Here is an 18306-nt window from a genome sequence, read left to right as displayed (position 1 = left end):
GACTCCTGTCTTACAACACAGGTCTGCTGTGTTTCCTGTGAAATGACGGGTATCTCTTATTTAGCTTCAAGATTGCATTCGATGCTGGTAATGAGAAGGCACTTTATATTTAAAACACCGAAAGCATGCTTGTTACTTCTTTGTGCACAGCTAAACACACCTATGTACCACAGGTGTGATCACTGTGAACATCGCCATGTAAATGGCATGCATACATCTGGTGAATGTCTTGATGAATATGACAATGTATTTCTTAGCATTTCTTAGTTTTCAAAGATGAAGGAATAATCAACCTGACTATCAGAATCTATCAGAATTTTACCCCACTAATGAAAGACAATGTCCTTGATTTTTTGGCTGATATGAGAGTGCTTGATCTGAACCCTGCTTCTTAGAAACCATTATATCGGTAGATGCACAAACGATACCTCTCAACTTTTATGCTTTTAAATTCGGAACAAAGGCAAAAATAATGATGGGTGGAGACAAAGGCCAGCAATCAATGACAGCTTTTAAATATAACTGTAATTTATTTAGAAAGTCAATAGAACAATATGTTTTGCATCAACATGCATTTTCTGAATAATAATAATAAGTAAAAAACTTGAATGTCAGGCATCACTGGTCGACTGCAATCCTCAATGATTTACCAGAAAATCAAAAACTGTATAATGAACAGACTAAAAATATGAGGTAAAATCAGGGACAGTTGAGAGGTATGAAACATACTGTGTTTTCCTTTTCATTGCTGATTATTGTGGTGCTGAGTGTCTGAATATATATATATATATATATATGTGCTGTACCTGGACTTCTGTCTACATGTGGATACTTTCACATTCAGTAATAGCTTTTATCTAAATTAACAAATACATAGGTCTGTATGGGGGTGGGGGTTGGAATAATGGTTAAGGTGGTTACCTTACAGACACAAGGTGCAAGGTTTGATTCTGACATGGGGTAACTGGCTAGGCTTAAATTGGCCAATGAGGGCAGTTAGCCTAGTACTAACTTATGAACATATATATTAATTTGCTGATGTCCTCCGAGTGATGGAATGGTCATAGTAACCCCTCTCTTTAATCACAGATCTACTGTGTTTCCACTTCTGTTTTGGTCCACTGGTGCTTCTCTACCTTCTCCTGCCTACCTTCATCCAGGGTTCAATTCTACTTATAAGTAGTACTTACAAGTAGTCTCCCAAAAAACATCCTGGAGTGATTACAGATGATAGCTTTAAATGTGACCTCTATGTTCAAAATGACATAAGACTCCTCAAAAATTAGGAATGCTCTGCAGGCTTAAACACTTCCTTATCAACATCACTAAAACCACTCTTGTGACTACCTACCTTCTCCCATCTATCTTATATGGTGCACCCATCCTAAACCATTTTCAGGCTACAGTTAAACATAAGCTGCAGGTTACAAAATTTAAAAACAATACCACAACCATCGATGTACTGCCCTAAGGCATTCATTTGGCTTGAACTGCTTCACCACTTAGATGACATACATCTTTTCTCCACACACATAATTCAGACAGCCAACAACTACCCTGCTTTTAGTCCCGTTCTCCATTCCTACTACCCTAATAGACTACTTAAATTTAATGAACATCTTTCTCAGCATATATAAACCCCACAAGTTCTCTGGGCAAATGCTATACTCATGCTAGTGCTTTCGTCCACTTATTTACATGAACTTCCTCAGACAAATCACAACATACAATTCCATTCTTAAATAGTCACCTAACTTGATGACATCACAAGCATCTCCTAATATTTAAAGACACAATATATTGCTAAAATATTATTGCAACTAATATATATATATATATATATATATATATATATATATATATATATATATATATATATTATTTAACACATTAAACTATTCCTCATTTCCCATAGGAAATTACTATAAAAATATATATTATAAAAATCAGATTCAACAATCACTGAAAACAACACTTATTTAAAAAATGAAATGCCATTCCAGTGATTTCAGTTTCAAAATACATTTTAAAGAACAATATTCATTTAAACATGAACATGGGCATTCAACTTCAGCTGCCACAGCAGCTCTCTTTCCTCCAATTTCAAAGCCCATGGTCCACCCCTAATATCTGTCTGAACTTGTTCAATGACCAAATAATGAAAAAGGTGGCCTGGATTTCCTATTGTATGTTTTACAAGTGCATTTATGCTGTTTTGTTTACAATATTGTACTGATGCTCATAAATATGTCATTTAAAGTGTCATTCCATTTTACCTACATAAAAACTTGTACGTAATTGACAGCCAGATAGACTACACCTTTTGTGTCACAATTATATTTACCATTAATATTATAAGTACAATTATGTACCTGGAACTTTTTAATGACCTCAGTAAATTTACAAAAGTGACAACGTCCACACTTAAAGATTCCAGTATTTGGAATAAAAGGCTTCATTGTTTTCTCTAAAAGGCCTTTGAGGTTGCAACCTCTTTTAAAGGTTAACTTAAGTTTCTCCCCTAACCTTTGCCTAATAGGTATATCCTCATTTATTAATGCTCAATTCTTCGTAAGAATATCTCTCAAAATTTTGGCATCGCTAGAATAGGGTGTGATGAAACTTAAATTGTAGTTGGAAATGTCGTGTTCAGAATGTTTTCCAGTCACCATACATTCCCCCATCAAACAAACAGATTCACAAAATTCTATCCCTTTATTCAAAATGGGTTGAAAATGGCCGGATTTTCTTTTCCCAACAACTTCCACTATTACTTCATCAACCATTTGTAAAGGGTCAGCTCTTTTTAAAAACATATTTCTAAGGAGGTCGCATTCATCTTAGAACTCTTCATCCAAGGATGTTATCCTCGCAGCCCTTATGAGTTGTCCTTTGATTACGGCCTTTTTTTTATGTTAAGGGTGGGAACTTTTGAAATGTAAAAAGGTATTAGAATATGTTGGTTTCCTAAAGAGCATAGCTGTGTATCTCTTATTCAGCCTATCTTTAGACAACTGGACGTCCAAATAGGGGATCTAATCCATTTCAAAATGGAAAGTAAATTGTAAATGGATTTCAACATGGATATAAATAGGACATGCTGGAGGGACAGATTCATCACCCAGAGACTCCCTATGCTGTGGAACAGAATCCCGGTCCATGTGAGACAGAGCACCTCGCTGGCTCTGTTCAAGAGGAATCTTGACCAGTGGATGGGAGATCGTAGGTTTACCCCGGGGATCATCTCTGTATCACTGCTGGACAGAGGCACGGCAAACTAATGGGTATAGTATTCTTCAACCTAAGGGGTGGTGAAAGCCACACAACTCTGGCTAGGCTTATAAATGCCCTAGGGCAGATAGCCTAGTATGAACCTATGAACCTATAAAAATGTCAAATTAGTGATGTTATCTATAAATTTATCTCCTGTATTCAAATTCCCTTTCCAAATTATAAAAATATAATCCAGGTAACGGGTGTATCAATATACCCTGTCTCTAAACATTCAATTTTGGTACAAAAATTATTTTTCCCAGTGGGCCATCACACAGTTGGCAAAGATCTCTCCACAAGGTGACCCCATAGCAACTCCAGTTTTTTGCAAGTAATATTTATTATCAAACAATATAAAATTATTGGACAATATGATGCCCCTCTTTTGAGCAAAAATTCTCTAATCCACCTTATGCCAACTTCCTGCGGGATTACTGTATATATATCCCTAATGTTTATAGTTAGGAAATTATATGCTTCATTAAACTCCAATGTATTAATTGCCTCCAAAAAAATTCCAAGAACCCAGACATATTTGGGATTTAAGTTTGAGATACTTTTTCAACTTAATATCCACAATTTAAGCACAAGCATATGTAATTTAATTTCTCCCATCCACAATTGGGAGTAAGGGTGGGTTTTCCAAATCTTTATGGATTTTGGGTATTCCAGATATGACTGGGGTAACAGGGACCACCATATTTAAATAATTATAGGTGTCAATATCAACACTAGCTTCAATATAGATCATTAAATGATCTCACTCGTTGATAAGCTACATTCACTTAATTGATGAAAACCCTATCATGTGCTTCACTTTCTAAAACAGATCTCATCCTATTTTTATAGTCATCTTCTTCCATAAAGATTAGTCCACCCCTCTTATCTGGTTTCATTACTCTTATTTTTTGAAATTTTAGAATTTGTAAGGCCCGTCTTTCTTCTTCAGTGATATTTTGCTTCATAGTAAAACATGCAGATTTGTTTAAGGCAGACCTAATGTCCATTTCACACAATTTTTCAAATAAAAGTAAAGTTGAATGCAACGGTGGGTTAAAAATACTTGATATTCTATAATTATTACTTAACTCACTGTTGTTACCCAATAATACATTTAAATTCAACTTACGCAGAAATATTTTGAGATCCAATAAATTCCTGGGTAAGTTGGCTCGTGCTGTAGGCACAAACGATGGTCCTTTAGCTAATGTCTCAATCGAGTCCAAGGAGACTTCATGGGAAGACTAATCGTAAATTTTGAAGTCTCCTACATGGTTCGTTAAAATTTGAAGTTTAGAGCACCCATTTACTAAACAGTAAACTAAACATATGGGTATGTGCAAATAATTTATAGTTCAGCTGCCCTCAATTTCAGAAAAGGAATTATTAAGACCATATCATTTAATCTAGGTGGATTCATTGCATACAGTCTTGATTGCCACAACAGTTTCCTGAATTCAAGCCTGGATTCCCATTTATCACCTCTTGGATTGACTAAAACTTTCTCCAGAATACAGAATTGAAACAAATTGATTTTGGTCATACAACAGAATGCTTACATAAGTCATTATTAGAGTTACCAATCCAAATGTTGTACAAATATTGCTAGATTCTTTTATGTAATGCCTAGAACAATCCAAGCATATTGTAATATAACCCTCCCGTGGTTTTACAATTGCTCCTAACTCATTTAACCCCACTCTGTAAACTATTATCCAAGACAAGGCTCTCCTTAGTCAAAACATAAGGGCATGGTTTGCATGCACCACATTTATTAGTTCCTGACTGTATGTCTGTCCCCTCATTTTTTATCATTATTACCATATTCAAATATTTTTTAAATTAGAATCTGTCTTGAACAAAAAAGTAAGATTCTTCCCTAAAACTTTGTATATTGCAGGATTAGTTTTGAAAATGTTCCAGTTATTTTAATAACTAATTTGAATTTGTTGGCCCAGTCATTATATTCAAGAATGATTGTGCATTCATAAGGTAACTCACCTGATGCTATAGAAACAACATGACTATTAAATGTATCAGTATTAGCTTCCAAACCTTCTCCAAGAAGGGATTTATATGTATATATATGTATATATTCACTGAAAACTCTGTCTATGATCCCTCTAATTAATTCTAAGGGATAGCCTCTCTCTAGAAATATAACTTCTAATTCTGCAAACTCTTCTTGCACATCCTCTTTATTAGAAGCCATCAAGGCTACTGTAATACATTGCTCTATAATTAACTTTTCTTATAATTCACTGGGTGGAAACTATTAAAATATAGGTAGGAATAACTAAAAGTGTTTTTTTTATAAATTCTTGAAGTAAAACTCTTATCATTTGATGTATTCCAAGTAATCAGGTAACTTGTACCTTCAATTTGTAATTCCAAGTGAATTTAAAAAATGTAGTAGTGTTGTTTAAATAACTTATTAATGCCCTAATAAGATTTTCAGGGCTGTCTCAGAAAACAAAAAATATTATCTAAATTTCTTAAATAAGGTTTACAGTATTTATAATAAACTGAATAAAAAACATGATTTTTTTCCCCAAGCATGTAGGAACAATAAGAATAGATAGGGGTGCCGACTGCCCCCATTACAACCCCCTTGACTTGCTTATAAAACTCTCCTTCAGAATACATACAATTATTATCTAGGACCTTGGCCATCAAATCCATAATAAGTTATGTAGTATGAGCTGACAGGAATGAACAAACTATGAAGCTGTCACGAAATAGATCTAAACCTTAATCTCTTGAGATAGAAGTAAAAAGATTCACAATATCTATGGTCAGGAAACCTGTTTCCTGACCATAACATTGGAATCAAGCTACCCCCAATAGTCTCAAGAGTCCTTAAGGAGATGAGATTTAGTAAACAACACAGGTTTCAATTTCCTATCAATGAAAGTAGCAAGGTGGTATGTTATTGAACCACTACTGGTCTAAATTTTAAGTTTAAAATAACTTTGTGAACTTTTGGTATCCCAAATATTGTTGGCACTAGTGGTTTCTTCACATGCAAAAATGAAAACATGTCTTCTGTTATTCTACCATCATTAATAATTCTTCCAAAAACAACTCAGTATATTGTAATGTGCTATGCTAATTTCATTATGAGAAACCTATGTGGAGGTTTCTGAAACATGTAAAAAAGTGCTGATTTATTTGTGCATGGATGTCGAGAGATTGAGGGTAGAGGAGCTTAAGTAGCATAATGAGATAAGGTGATGGTTGCGCAATATTATACAGAAAGAGATGAGAGACAAATATTAATCTTATTGTAGTATATAACAGAAGATCACAGGGATGAACTGAAGAGGGAGTTTTGTCCATGAATGACAGAAGTACTGCTGGGGAGAAGTCTAATTTGGAGTGGATGTAGTAAAAAAACAGTATGGCTGGGAATGATGTTAAATGTTAGATGGAAGTAGAGAATAGGTGAGTTGAAACAGGAATGTTTCTACGACAGTAGTAAAGTTGTTGGGGAGGTACAGGGAGTAGTTGCCAAGAGTGATAGGTGTATGCGGGAAGTATAATAGTAGAGTAAGGTGTGGTGCATGGGAATTTGGGTGGGGTAGGTGAGCTTAACAGGTTTCCACTCTCAGGTCATTTATTATGGAAAGCAATCAGTTTATAGCTGGTGCTCATCATTTAGCAGGGAAACAAAAAGTAGAACAGGTTTCCTTTCATTTAGTGAATTTGGACACCAAGAAGCTAGGGAATTGGGAGTGAGATAGGAGAATATAGTGAGCTTTCCACCCTTAAGCCATTAGTACAGAAACCAATCAGTTTATAGTTGATACTCAGCAGCTAGCATGGTGATGCAACATAAAACAGGCTTTCTTTCATTTATTGAATACAGACCCCAAGAAGCTTGGGTAGGGTAAGGAGCATAGTGAGCCTTCCACCCTCAGGCCACTTATTACAGATGCAGTAAACTTATATAGCTGATGTTCAGCAATTAGCAAGGAAGCACAAAGTAGAACAGGTTTTCTTTCATTTGTTGAATGCAGACACCAAGAAGCTAGGTTCATAGGTACATTGGAGGTTGTTAGGCTAATGGCCCTAGAGCCCTTACAAGCCTAGCCATATTTAGCCTGAGTTGCCCCAATTGTTGTTGGTTAGGTTTGTGATGTTTGCAGAGGTAAGAGTCTATGGTAGTTGATACTGACTTTCTCTGTGGGCATGGGCATCACCCTATGAGTGAATTTGTGCTCACTCATCTATTGCATTTGAAAAGGGTCAGTGAGGAGCTCTGTTTTAAGTGAATTGGAAGCTTGTTCCAGAGAATGGGCAGTCCCTGGTAGATGTAGCTATGTCTTCATCATGACCGAACCTGTTCATGTCAGAGGCTAGGTTAAGATCCCTGGAGTAAGTGACCCTCCTGCAGTTTGATTTATGAATGTGTAGCATTTCCATCAGGGCTGGGTCACAGACTGTCCTGTAAGCCGGTCACAGGTCACTCCTTAGCAACCTGTAGGAGACAGACTCCACTGATAGGAATTTCGGTCTTTCCAGGTAAGTAAGACTTGTGTTTTTGTACCCTATAATTTCTTGGTGAGAAACCTATGTGGTCCAATTTTCAAATTCTTCTTGCACATCCTCTTTATTAGAAACCATCTAGGCTACTCTAATACATTGCCCTATAATTAAGCTTTTCTTATAATTCACTGGGTGGAAAATATTAAAATGTAGGTAGAAATTACTAAATGTGGGTTTTCTGTAAATTCTTAAACTAAGACTCTTGTCATCTGATGCAATCCAAGTATCCAGATAACTTGTACCCTCAGTGTTGCAGCAACCTGTAGGAAACAGGAAATTAAATAACTGGCTTACACAGTTTAATCTAATGGTGAAGTAAATGGATGGTGCCAATTTGGTAAATGGTTCTTAGAGTACAAGGACTGCTCCTTTGAAGGGAATGTCACTGTCACATTCCATCCCAGGGAAGGAATGTATCTGAGTAGTCAATGTTAATATACAGCAAGGATCATTAAATTACACTTACTTACACTGCACAATGACAATCTAGTACAAAAGTTCGGAGATGTGCGCCTTGTGGCAGAGCATCTGCTATGTACGGGACAGGACTCAGTGTAATGTCTACAAGCTCTGAAAATAAAGAAAAAGAGAACACTGCTGTACTGAAATATTACACAAAGACAGTAAAGTTAATACACAGGTAGCTAGCTTATTCCTTCCACTTACCATATAGATAATGTACCACTTAAATGTGACACAGTCATCAGGGACATCGATACATTAGTTGTTTGGAATAGCAACTCTTCTGTCTTTATGGAAGTAGATTTAGGTCCTTGGAGCAGTCATTGATGGTATTATCCATTTTTAGATATGAAATAGGTCAAGCAAGATCATGCCCTTCATCGTCTTAAAGGCCAAGCAGAAGTCGCACCAGAGGTGTCTATAAGAGATAAGAGAAGCATGAAAGGACTTTTAGTCAGGCAGATTAACTTAAGTAGGACATGCCAAATATTTACGTTGTTAGGAATCATTGCATTTTTTTCAAGTTGGACAATACACTTGGATATGGTACATACTGAAGTGGGCATTGTATTTAATTGTGGGCCTGATTAGGGTGGAGAAGAGAGAGGCAATAATTTCCTTGGATCTGGAAGGTATGCATTTTGCAATTATTTGTACTAGAACAATTTTCTAATCATAGCTGATACATGTTGGAACAAACAAAACCCTATTGCTATGAATCTGCCCAGATCTCTGCTAGAGGAATCAGTTTTGAGGTGAGTATAGTAGGTGCAGAAATGTTCCTCTTTCCCAAATAGTACTATATTGTCCTTTTTGCTTTGAACTTTAGACCTTTGAACATTAGGAATTAACTTGGTTTATACAATTTATAGCCATCAGTTGGGGAGTTTATGATAGATCTGAATTTGCAGACATCTACAAAATTTATCATCCAGAGTCCCTTGATGCTATGGAATCCTGTGGTAAGCCACTGGTGACAAGCCTTTTAGGAGAAAGCATGTCACCAGCCCTAAGTCTGTGGGTAGTGTCTGTGAGGCAGTTGGTAGTTATATAGGTATAGATATTTAAGTGCGTAAGCTTATTTATGATAACAGAGTATGGGCTAATGTCAAAGACCTTTGTCAAACCAATGCAGCTGACACTGAATAACCATTATTCAGTGTTTTTTTCCTTCTTAAAGAAGTCCACCAAGGTTCAATAATCAGGGCTTTTCCTTCACAAACCAAATTTCTTGGGACTGAGGGACAGCATACTACCTTTATTAATATTTATGAGACTATAATACACTTTGTTACCTTGCAAATAGGATTGGTAAGGCTAGCAAGTGGCAGGGTCATCTTTGCATATTAGCACTACTATTGGCTTTTTTCCAGGCCATGGGGATGTATCCAGCACAGAAGTTGGGGTTAAAAGGGTTTATGAGTGGATAAGTGAGGCTGTGCTTGAGCAAACCAGGAGACAAGTGGATTGTGAAAGCAGCCTCTTCCTGAGGTTGTAATGTCAGTCACTGCAAAGGAAAGGATGTGCAGCATAATCGTGGAGGCACAGACTAGTACTACCACAAAGTGGAGATAGTGAGGGTGTGCATGATGGTCTATGGGAGTGTATGTTTCATATGTGTGATTGCTTGGATATGTTTAGTCACACACTCAAACATGCAATGCCTTTCCTAGCTCATTTGCCATGGGGAGAGGCCATCCAAGGAGCCAGTCAACTGCTGCATCAACAGATAGTAGCTAGTACAGCCATGGGGAACCAAGATCCTGCTGCTGCAGTGCCAGCACTTTCACAGTGACATATATTGTGGAGGTATCTACTTCCAAGGGAGGCCTTCCCCAATGTCATGGTCATTCCTGGTGACATATCTCATAGCATAAGGTCATGCAGCACACCAGCATACTGCCAGATCATGGCACATCCAGTGCAACTCCTGGTAAAGCCAACCATAATGGGGGTGTATGCATGGGATGCTGAAATCTCTGCCATGCACGCCCTGGAACTGTCAAGTAGACCAAACCTGACTCTTGCAACTATTGCTTGTCACTGTAGACCCACACTCAGACCACCACAGCCCCCAGAACATCACACACTTCTACTGACACTGTCCCTTCTCAACAAATGCTACGTCAAAGGCTCCACCCCCCCATACTGAGATTTCACAAAAATACATGCTTTACTTTCATACTTCCCTGGGAAAGACATCTACTTCTGTACTGTCTTCCTCACCTGTGTAAATGATGATAACCATGCCCTACCCTTTGTACATTGTTACTTTGGTTGCCTATGTCTGATACAGAGTGTGTCCAGCTTATATATGGGTATGGAGAACCTGGCACTGGTTTTGCATGTATCATTTTTATTGTATGTGGTAAACAAATGTACAGAATTCAAACGTTGAAAGTGTGTCTCTGTCCCAACTTTTAATTTTTAATTAACAGGACTAGTACACATTTTCACTGTTTGGATTCTGATTTTTATTGATTTGTTTTACATTTGTTAACTGGGAAAGTCTGACTTGGAACAAACGGCCTGGGAGAAATGTTCCAAACGCATGTCTTTGAATGTGGGAGGAAACTGGAGCACCCAGAGGAAACCCACACAAATGCAGGGAGGACATGTAGACTCTGCACAGAAGGCACTCCAGCTAAGAATTGAACTGGAGAACCTGTTGCTGTGAGGCAACAATGCTACCACTGCACCACTGTGCTATCCATGATCATTTTTATTGTAGTGTATTTAGTTTAGACTTAAATACTATGTGCTGAAGCTATGTGCAAGATGCTGCCTTTTTGCTATTGCCATGGCAAACTGTGCCAACTTCTTTCTGGCATGATCATCCTCTGCTATTGGCTTCTCCAATGACTCCTTGTCTGATTCAACCTCTGCTGCCTGATGTGTCTGGAACTGTTGCCCCTGCAAGTACTCACTGTACTCTACCTGCTTCCTAAGTAAAATATTGTGCAACATTGCACACATAGACAGTATTTTTGCACATGTGATATGGTCATACTACAAGGCACTACCAGATGAATCCAGATAGTGAAAGTATACAATTAACATTCCAAATTCATGATCAATAATATTTCTTGTCTGCAATTAGGCACAGTTGTACCCATATTTAAAAAAGTACATTTTATATAGTTTCCATTTCTCATCATGGCATGACTAAATTAGTAAAAAAAGAGCTATACTAGCTTCCATAGCTATTCCTTTGCTTTCTTTAAGATGTTTGTCTTTAAAAAGAAGAAAAAAGATGTTACCTAAAATGAAATCTGCCAATGTGCAAATTGTATGCATCAAACAATGCAACAAATTCAAATATTTGGAGTAATATAACCAAACAAAATCTACCTTACCTCCTGAATGTACAGTTATAAAGAGATTCCACATCAGTAGTTGTTAATAGGCTACAACTGTGAGGTCACATTTTGACAATAAAACAAAAAATGCCAAGAATCTCTAAAAAAGGTGTCAACTTTTTTCCACAATGCTTTTAAGTTTATGATCTAACAGTAATGCTAGTTGTGGTATATTCAACACAGAGTCTTGGAAAAGGAATATGTAAAAAGTATGTTCATCTAAAGAAATAACATTTTCAGCCAATAAATTCAAAATTTTATAAGTTTACTAATGTCCAAATAGTTCACTTTCTTATTACTAGTGTCATCTGCCAACAGTAAATATTTATTATAGTCATAATTAGTTTGCCTTATTAACACTATACCCCCCTTTATCAGCATTAGGAAAATAAATATCTGTCATGTGGTTTGGTTTCTGACAGAGTGTTCCTTTAAAAAAAAATAATTAAAATAGGGATGTTTGGCTGAGATAATAAATTATGAATTTTATCATCACAAAATAAAAATGCAGAATTTGGGGATTAAAACACTTTACTTTCTTAGTTTATCTAGTAACACAGCACTTACCTCTTTGGGATGAAACAAGTAACATAAATTTTCATACATACAAATGTAAGTCCATTAAAATGTCCACTAGATTAGATCTACAGCTGGAATGACTTGAAGCCAATACTAGAAAGATTAAAACAAATGTATAAAATTTTCCCCTGTAGTTATTTTTGTAAGCTTCCCTGCCTCCCTGTTTATAAAAGGGTCTATATTTAAAGATAGAATGTTTAGGTGATCGAACACCTAAACATCAAACTTGTAATATCGAACCTAAAAACGTTGAACGTCTCAGGGAAACACGTCCATTGGCTGCTAAAATAAAAAAAATAACTAACACCTAAACTAAGTGGGGGGCTTTGCCCTCCCACACCCCCCTACGTGGGGGTCTGTGCCCCCCACATCCCTCTAACTAAATATACCGACTACGAGATCACTCTATAGTATACAAAATGGCAAAATCCACCAAACAGCCAAGGGAAATCTTTCCCTGCGTTAAATTGGCCGTTCACCGTTTTTTGCTTTCGATATTACAAGTTCGATGTTTAGGTGTTTGATCACCTAAACATTCGATCCTGTAATATAGACCCTTTATAAAATGTCCTTCAGTACTTAACACACTATTCTCCTTCTTTCACTGAACTCATTTCCACATGTTGGCCTATTCATATTTGATTCTATCCTCCAGCAAAGTCTGCTGCTTTCCTGCTAATCTTTCTGATGTGCACAATGTTGTTAGTTATTTTAAAAAAATGGCTGATATACTCATTTTGTTCAATCCATTATTAAACAAGTTATCTTCTGAGGCTATTGTTTCACATTAGTCATGTAAGTAAATTTTTCAGAATCTAACATTTCGTGTTTAATTGTTTTTCTTTTCTCTCATAGTTAATAGGTTTTCTTGATGACTGTCACATAAAAGAAAATCATGTTCATTTCTGGTTTAATTTATTTACGTAAACTTTGTTGACTGAGTTAGCCCCACTAGGCCAATGGCCTCTTTTTAGGTGAGACCTCAGATAAAATTCATACTGACTATGTTAAATGCGGCCAGGGAGAATTTTCCATACTCTTTTCAGACACAAGGTAGTGTCAGATGGCTGCTACCTGCATTTGAAGAGCAGCAAACATGGAGGAAGGAGCACTCAGTAGGACAAGGATGAGAGGGGAGATGTGGACTAGGCAAGAAGGATGGAGATGAATCAGTCTTGATTGAATTAGAAGGTGGAGTTTTGGAAACCCTTGTTTTGATGCAGCTAAATAGTCATGAAGAACTGAAGGATGGCAAGGAGATTAGCTGATAAGTTAGACAGGGTGTTGGAAAAGCAGTCAGAAAGTACAGTGCTGGATTAAGAAAGAACATAGTTTGCCAGTATGTAAGGAAAGGGGTCCACGGGCATATCCAGCCACTGGAGAAACTAGTTTTAATGACATACCCCTGCAACAGGGTGGTTTACAAAGTAAAGAGAAGAAAAAAGTCAGAAAATAGCAGATGGAAGCCAAAATCAACCAAAATCATCAGTGATAAGGATTAAAGTTAAAAATAATGACAACATTAACAGATATGATATTAAGGACAATATAATATTGCCATGAAGTTTTTAGTTAGATGACATAACTGCATTAATTCATCCAGGTACAGAGGATTTTTCTGAAGTGACTTTTGAAACATACATATATATTGCTGGACAGGTTTATAATTGTAGCTGAGAAAAAATGGCTCTGAAATGTCTTGGAATAACTACATCTTTGAAATTTTAGGCATGGATTTAAAATGTAGATTTTTGTGTAATTCAGAATTTCAGACATTGATGATTTGAATCTAAAACCATTTTCTTTTCCTTTTGCAGACTATTGCATGATGTAATGTATGCTGAAAGAAAAGTATGGACAGGTGTGGGACCTGTGAGTGGTAGTGCATGACAGAAAAATACAATATGTTTCAAATATAGTAAATGTAAATTGGGAAAATTGAAATGATAGGTATTGAGGACGACCCAAAACTTTTTTTTTTTTAGAAAAAAACCCATTTAGCACAAACTTAGAATAACACGATATGTGGGAAATACGGGGAAAAAGGAAATACTGCCAAGAATTGTAAGCCTTTTTGTAGGAAATTTCATGTGTATGGGCATTTATGGATTGATTGCCAGTTATTAGAGAAAGTACACATGAAGAAGAAAATAATTTTGAAGAAAGGATCCCAGATGAAAATATTAGCATAGAAATATGAGAAGAGGAATACTGAGGAAGAAATGGAAAATGGCAATGTTGAGTTAGATATAGACAGAAAGTTGTCAACTGCAAGAAAAGAATAAATAGGTACGATGTTTTTTGTGAATGATGATGGAAAAGAGGAGAAGTTGGAAAAAGTGAAGAAATGGAACAGAAAAGTTGGATTTAGGTGAAGAACAGGAACAGACTGATGAAAATCAAATGGGGAAGGATGAGGGGATAGAAAGTAAAAACTGGAAATAAAGATTTAAAAAAGTGAAAAGCATGATGGAAGTATACTAGCATCAAACGTGACTAGGATAGGAAATGACAGAGTTTTTTTGTAATTGAACGTTGGAAAAAGTTAGACATGGCAGTAATATGTGTAATAAATATGAGATATCTGAAAGAGGACAAAAGGAAAGGAGTTAGAGCAATGTTGTGAAAGAGTGTTACTTGATCATTAGGAAATGAGATGTGTTGAAGAGTATGTGTTCTGATAAAAAGTGTGGAAAAAAGATATCAGATGTATTTATCTTTGTAATAGTACCAGGAAGGGTGGTGATACACAATATTAAACAAGAGAAACATGCATAAGGTTAATACTGATATATACTTATGCAAATATTACTGAAATAAAAAATGTTTGCAGAATTAAAAAGTTTTATTTTGGCAAATATGTCCGTAATAAAAATAATAACTTTAATTGTGACTTAAAGAAAGAGACAGTGGAAATATAACACAAGATTTTAGGAGGATGAAAGAGGTGGAAAAATGAGACTAAACATTAGAGCAGCAGAGGGGAATGGACTTGTAGAAGGGGAGTTTTTAAATCAAAAAAATTTTCAAAAGACATGAAAGAGGTAACAGGGAGGTTGAAATGGCTGAATTTTCTGATCAGAAAGTAGTGTGGGCTATAACAGTGGATCACAAAGCAATATTAAAGGAAGAAAAAGGAATAAAAACATTAATGTTGGTGGAATGTGTACAAGAAAAAAATTTGAAGACAAATAAGAAAAAGGAATAATAGGTAATATTGGGAATTTGTGATAAAATATGAAAAAGGAGTAGATCAAGACAATGAATAAAAGGATAAGAGAAATATAAAAAGAATTATATGAAAAACAGAGAAAAGATAAAGAATGTGATATATTAACAAATATGCTTCTTAAAGTAAAAAGAAGAAATGCCAACTTTTCTAGGGTAATCTCTAAAAACAAGAGAAGGAAAGATGATGTAATAGCAGATAAAAAGTTAATATAAGATATAGATAAGAAGATATTATAGAAGTGGAAGAAAAGTTTGTTGGTAAAATGTAAGAAAATGTAGATGTTGAAGAAGAAAATGTGAAACAAATCTTGGAAGATGCATAAAATATTTAGAAAATGAAATTAACATGGAAGAAATATGTAATAAAACAAGAAAGGGAGGAATCTGCAGCAAGATTGGTAAGTTATGGATATTATAAAGTAATAAATGAAATTAAAAAAGTTTATTGAAAGTTTAAATGTAACCCCCAAACATCATACTTATTCTTTTCTTTCAGTATAAAAAAGGAACAAAAGGATATTCATATTGAAGACTGATAACCTTAGAAAATGCAGACTATAATTTTTTATGAAAATATTGCAAAAATAATGTAGAAGGTGTTGGATAAAGTTGTACTTTAGTGTGGATTTATATTATAAAAGGAAGAGATGTAAAAGAAGTGTTAAGAATTATGAAATATGTGGTAGATTTGATTTTAAGACAACTAAAGAAGTAAGACTTTCAACTTTTGATACAGAAAAAAACATTTCATATGGTGTCATGTGACAATGTACAAATTCTTAGATGCATATTATATAAGAAAAAATATTAATGTAATAAAATATGTTATGTAAATGTATGGGTGTAGGTCTGGGTGATGGATGGATGGATGGATGGATGGATGGATGGATGGATGGATGGATGGATGGGAGAGAATATTAGGATTAGTAAAGGGGTAAAGCATGGATACCCATGGAGTATGTGTTTATTTGTATCAGTTATGAATACAATAATGGAAATGTGCATAAGGAGTGAAAAAACAGATGGGAAGGTAGAAAGGAATACTAATGCTAATCTACTTCACATATTCTTATGAACACCAACACTTAAAATATTACACAAAGAACATATGTTCAGTTTGATTTGTTAAACAATTAAGCACTTTCAGCTAAAATACATCAAGGCTTCATCAGTGATAAAAAAATGCTCAAAGTACCTTAAATACCAAAACATCTTTGGTAAACAATCAACCCATAGTACAAGCTGATTAATTAAACAATCAAACCTCAATTGTTCTATCAAAAATCAATCACAATTCCCCCCACAATTTCAATATAAAAATATTCTTTATACAGCCATACATTTTATTTAAAAATTATATATGTATATATAAATTATATATTTATGTGTATCCACCTGTAATACATATTTATTTATTTTATTTTATTTTTTATTTTACATTTGTTGACCGTCTGCTAATGATTAAGTTATTAGTAAGAACAAGTGATGGATGAGGAAGTTAGCGATAAGAACTGGAAAAAAAAATTAAAACGGGTAGTTTACAGTTAAGTTGAAGTGTAAGAGATTTGAGAGAGATAAGAAAACAGATTAACTATAGTATAACAGAAAGGAAGCAAGTAATAGGAATAAGGTTGGGAGAGTATGGTAGAGTAGTAGGACAATGGAAGGAAATAATTTAAGGTATAAAAAATTATTGTGTTGGTGAAAACTTTTTAGTTAATATAGGAAAAAATTATATAAGTTAAAAATGGTTTACTATCACATATTCGATTGTCATTTAGACGATCGTATAAGTGCGAAAATCATTTTCTTGAACTGAGAGTTCGATCACCACAATGTCAAAGCTGACATGAGTGAACAGCCGCTATTGTTAGCTTCAACATTGCAGTGCAGATCGCACTATAGCGGGGATCGGGAAATGTACCCTTACCCTCACTCTAGTGCGATCTTGGAATTTTGTATATATAAGTAGGAGGGGTGCGGGGGGTGTAGGCAGGCTTGCCCCCCTGCAAACATTATTGTTAGTTGTGGGCAGATGTGAGCATTTCAGCAAAGTCAATATTTGACATTGCTGAAATGCTCCGTTCGATATTTCGGCTGCTCGGTGTTTTGATTTCCGACAATATTTGTCTGAAATCGTTGTGTTCGTCTAAATGATGTTCACAAATATGATAGTAAACCATTAAAAACATATGTTTTAGGAAAAGTAATGTATTTGGGGGGTGTATATCCTTCCAGTAAGAATGGAGAAAGAGTTATTAGAGATTTTTTTCTTTTTTTTGGGGGGGGGGGGGCAAGACTGAATCAAGTAAGAAGGAGGTATTATATAATGAAGGAGAAGGGAGACTGGATTAAAAAATCTTATTGTATTCTTGGCATCAGGGCAGCCATGGTGGTAAAGTGGTTAGCATTGCTGCCTCACAGCAAGAGGTTCTCCGGTTCAATCCTCGGCTGGGATGTCTTCTGTGTGGAGTCTGCATGTCCTGCCTGTGGTCGCGTGGGTTTCCACTGGGTGCTCCACTTTCCTCCCACATCCCAAAGACATGCTGTAGGTGGATTGGACACTCTAAATTGGCCCTAGGTGTGAGTGTGTGCGTGTGCCTTCTGTGGAAGGTTGGGCACCAGGCTGGCACCATAAAACTCCACTGCCAATTATGAGCGGATGGGTGATCCGCTGTGGTGACCCCTAACTGGGAAAAGCCAAAAGAAGAAGAAGAAAATTGTATTCTTGTCATCAACACATATTTCTGAGGATTAAAGAATGTAAAAGAAAAAAATAAATACATGGTCAGGAACTTATTATATGTAAATGAAAATGTATGGAATTATGAACGGAGAAAGAGGAAATAGGGAA

This window comes from Protopterus annectens, chromosome 3.part1 (genome assembly GCF_019279795.1).
Source record: "Protopterus annectens isolate FY-2018-M chromosome 3.part1, PAN1.0, whole genome shotgun sequence".
Classification (NCBI taxonomy): Eukaryota; Metazoa; Chordata; order Ceratodontiformes; family Protopteridae; genus Protopterus; species Protopterus annectens.
This window is presented reverse-complemented; position numbering follows the sequence as displayed.